The sequence below is a fragment of the Belonocnema kinseyi genome, chromosome 9 (assembly GCF_010883055.1).
Source record: "Belonocnema kinseyi isolate 2016_QV_RU_SX_M_011 chromosome 9, B_treatae_v1, whole genome shotgun sequence".
In the NCBI taxonomy this organism is placed as follows: Eukaryota; Metazoa; Arthropoda; class Insecta; order Hymenoptera; family Cynipidae; genus Belonocnema; species Belonocnema kinseyi.
In genome coordinates, this window is record NC_046665.1 from 101,071 (window position 1) to 105,565 (window position 4,495).

The window sequence follows — 4,495 nt, forward strand, 5'->3', positions numbered from 1 at the left end:
TTAGCAAAATCAAAATTTTTTGAAAAATAAACACAAAAAAAGTGTGCGGGGACTCGGTTAGCATGTTTGCTATCATTTCCCAGATTTTGACGACAAAATATTTCTTATCCTAGGAAAAAAGCCGCCGGGAATCTAACATTGAAAAAATCGATACTAATTCCTAAGCGCTATGCAAATTAATCAGATTTTGCTAAATTAAAACTTTTTTGAATTAAACCACAAAAAAAGTGGGTGGGGACGACCGTTAGCATGTGCGCTAGCATTTCCCAAATTTTTAAAACAAAATATTTATTATTTTAGAAAAAAGCCGGGGTAACCTAAAACTGGTAATATCGACAATTTTCTAAGTATCACATGCCCTTAAATAAGTAAAATTGATTTAATTTGATCGTGGTTGTTATGAAAATAACATGCTGTGTACTAAAAAACTTCAAATAAGCGCTCTAATCCCATGCCTTACAATGAAAATATAGGAAGTGATGGGGTAACCAACGCCGTGCGCATGCATGTTGTGGAAGGGAATTCAAAAGTTTCGGCCCTATTCTGTAAAATGTATGTAAATGCAGAGTTTTTTACTTTTTTAATGTGATAATTTCGTATGTAGTGAAAGTTGAATGAAGAACAGTGTAGAGTATCTCAAAAGTGAATAATACGAAAAAATCTATTTTATGGAAACTGAGTGAAAGCAGATATTATATGTTTGGGGCAAGATTTCTTTGTTATGATTTCCATAGCGTGAGCCGCTGTAAGTGTAAGGCGTGCGAACACAACAAACATGAGTGCAAAAGAAACAAAGAAATTATTATTACTATCAGATCCAAACGCAAATGATCATAACGGAACGGACGTGGTATGATTTTATGATTTAGACGACTCTTGATTTTCATGTTCAGAGGATAAATATTGATTATGAATTTGCCAAAAAAGTTACTGATGCTGCTATGCAGTTCCATATTAATATTTTAGCTCCAAAATATTTCGAAACGCGTGTACCAAAGGAATTAATACCTTTCGATTTTTCATTTTACAATTAGCACAGGGTAAAGCAAATGAAATCTTGCAAAATAATTTTGAGGTTATATATATTTAAACATTTTTAATCATTGTAGTAATTAAAGAATTATAACAAAAGGGAAATACTTGCAGCATCTCTGATCAATGTACAGCTTCACAGCAATCCAACTCGTGTAATATTAAACTTAAAATGTTAATTACACTAAAAGCTAAATCGATTGATCTCGCGTTTTAAAATAATAAAAAGGACAAGCAATTATATTTGTATGATATTAAATTTACGATATTATATGTATTAGAGGTTAAATTAACTGATTCAGCGTTTCGAAAATATAAAGAAGACAAGCAATGAAAGTCGTGCATTATCAAATTGAAGACGTTAATTAGGCATGATAAATTTAAGTGGAGCAGTTTAAGCTCCACTTATGAGTCTGCAACTTTGGAGCAATGTTCATAGTAAACTGTGATGTTGCACATGTTTACATTAAAATATAATCAATAAATGATCGGGCCTTACTCTGCCTGCTTTGTAAAATTAAGAAAAAGGAATACGTATTACATTTAACAGTCACAATCTATCTCTTTTACTGAAGTACCTTTACGTAAAGAAAAAAGAAATTACGAAAGATTGTTTTATTCCTCCATTCCTTTACATCAGAAATAGTACAGGAGACAAAAATGAGATAAAGAGAGATTCCATGTCCATGCTCAGCATACTCTTCTTTCTCCAGAGAAACAACTGCTCCCTGTACTTGAAGTAAATTCCTCAGTCTTCAACGAGAAATGTTAGTACTTTTGCTGTAAGCTCCTTCTAGCCTTTTTTTACTGTCTGAAAAATGGAAATATAATAAAAATTGAGCTGCTAATGAAAACACTGAAAGTGGAACTCTTGAATCTTTAACTTTTAAAAATTATAAAGTTCAAACATTCAGAATCGGTGCTACAAATATAAATTCAAGTCATCATTTTGAATACTCTAAATTCAAGAATTAATCAATGGATTTCAAAATGTTCGAAAATATATCATTTCAGGAGTAAATTTTATTAAAAATAGTTTAAAAATGCTTCAAATGTTTTAAAATTTAATTTCAAAACCCTTGAAACATTTACATGTTGATTGATATCTGTAAAAACTTTAAATTATTAAAAAATTTTTTTTCAAAAGTACTGAAAATCTTTCAAAATTATTAGAATTTTCCCTACAACTTTTTTAAAATCCTGCCCAATTGGAAAAATTTACTTAAAATCTTCCAGATTCATTTTTGACAATTTTATAAATCTTTCTAAACCTTTATTAAATATTCTCTCTAAATTAATTTTTTTAAATCAAAAATCAATTTATTTTTCCACGTAATGTTTTTTATTTTTCTAAAGTCTTTTAAAACTCTTAAAAAGCTTCTAAATCTATTAAAATTTTGTATTCAATTTGATTTTTTTCAAAAAAATTTTAATATTTTTTCAAACTACTCAAATTTTGTTCTAAGAATAATAGGTGTTCAACTGTTATCGAAATATATGAAAATTAAACAATGCGACTCACAAGTTACATTTAAAAAAATAAAAAAATGAAAATTTTAACGTTTACACTGGTTTAATTTCTAAGACTTTCCAATTAAAACAGTTCAATGTTTAACGTTAAAATGTGACAATTCTGAAATTTTGAACTGATTCAAAAACGTCTTTTAAAATCAATTATTATTCACTGTTTCTTTTCTTAAAGTAAAACTCCATTTTTAAAATAATTTATTAATTTACATTCGCAGTTGATAAACTACAAATATTTTCTTTAAAAAAATAAACAAACTATACTGATAAATAATAATAATTCCAACACACAATAATTACAAAACAATAACAAACATTGTAATTACAAATAAAAATTCAAAACCCAATATTTACAATAATTATTAATATTATTGATTAAGTTTTAACTTAATTCGTAATGACGATGTGCTACTCTGGACGTGCTGACGTTTTATAACCACGAAGTATTTTTAGGTTAAAACGGTCACAACACAATTGATTATTTTCTAATAAATTGTTATATTATTCTTACCTTTTTATAGTTTTCGGATGACATTCCATCGGGCCTGGATGCTCTTCTGTAGGCCCAGATTCTCCAAAGAAGTGTAAAGAACAAATATATGTATTTTTTGTAACGTTCCTGATTGATTTAAACTTGGAATCTTTACGTCCACACAACTTCACCCATTTATTGCATTTTCTGCACTTTTCACGCGTTTTAAGTGGAATTTGATACTCGCATTATTAATTTCTGCTTTTCTAAATTGTAGGCATGGTTTAGGGAAAGAAATAGAATAAAAATTGCACAATTCGACGTACGCAGCTCTACTGCGACCACTACTTTTGCAAAATCCGCTGCAGCAGCTCTTATGCACTCCAACTTTTTTTTCCACAATCATTGCCATCGTATTATCTCCTTCCATTTTTATTCACAAACTTCGCATTCACTTTCAAAACTTTATTTTTTAATAAAAACACTGCATTTCCTATACAATTGCGAGCAACAGGGCCGAAAATTGATTGGAAGATCAATTTTTTTCGCGCATGCGCGAAAATAATAATAATATATAAAATAATAATAATACATAATAATTGAAATAAAAAGGTCTATGGATAACCAGGACCACTTCCGCGCCCATGCGCATTGGTGGTCAATGGTCCCAGATCTGAAACGAGACGTGGTCTAATACTATCACAAGTTTCCCATTTCTCCTTTCTGAATTTGAAAACTCGAAGGTGCACGATTGCCGGTCGGAAAACTTCAGTGGTTCTATTTATATCTCGATCCGCTTTGAAATTAAATCAAGAAATTGGTATGTGAATGTTTCCAGGTTTCAATGCTTTGATTTTAAAGTTATGTTTTTTCAGGTGTAGAATATTATATTATTACTATTATATATATATTATTAATGTTAATATTATAATTATATTATAGAGGAACGCTGGGGCTTACATACATGGCGAACTTGATGCTATCCGAATTGCACAACAACTGAATCAATTTTTTTCTTTGCTAATAACATTATGGAATGTCTGCTGAGTGACAAATACTATAAAATAGTAATAATATTCTGCGCTTCCAGTGGGCGAACAGTGAATTGTGTTTAACGCTTATTTGCGACAAAAAAAGGTATGTTATGAATATATAGGATATGTATTATATAAAGTAAGTAAAATATTAAATGCGTAAACTTGAAATTGACATTACCTACATTTACTTACAGCGATTAGGACAAACACGTGAATCTTAACATAACCTCGAAATAATGACAAATCGCCCCGGCAAGTTTATTATACTTTAGATTGATTATTCTTTACCAAAGAAATGTTTTGTAGTTTTGTATGTTTATCACTGACAGTGTCGCCAGTAATCATTTAAATAATAATTACTTATTGTCAATTTAATAATCATTACTTTATAATCATTTTAATAAGTTAAACATTATTTCTGAATTTA

At 29.2% G+C, this 4,495-nt stretch overlaps 1 long non-coding RNA gene across 1 annotated transcript; it reads right to left on the reverse strand.

Annotated features, from left to right (window-relative positions):
- Window positions 1–1,632: 1,632 nt before the first annotated feature.
- LOC117179760 lies at window positions 1,633–3,598 on the reverse strand. Its single transcript, XR_004467952.1, has 2 exons — window positions 3,071–3,598; window positions 1,633–1,843 (listed from the first exon to the last, which is right to left on the reverse strand). It is a non-coding gene; the product is annotated as an uncharacterized LOC117179760 (long non-coding RNA).
- Between the last annotated feature and the right edge of the window lie 897 nt (window positions 3,599–4,495).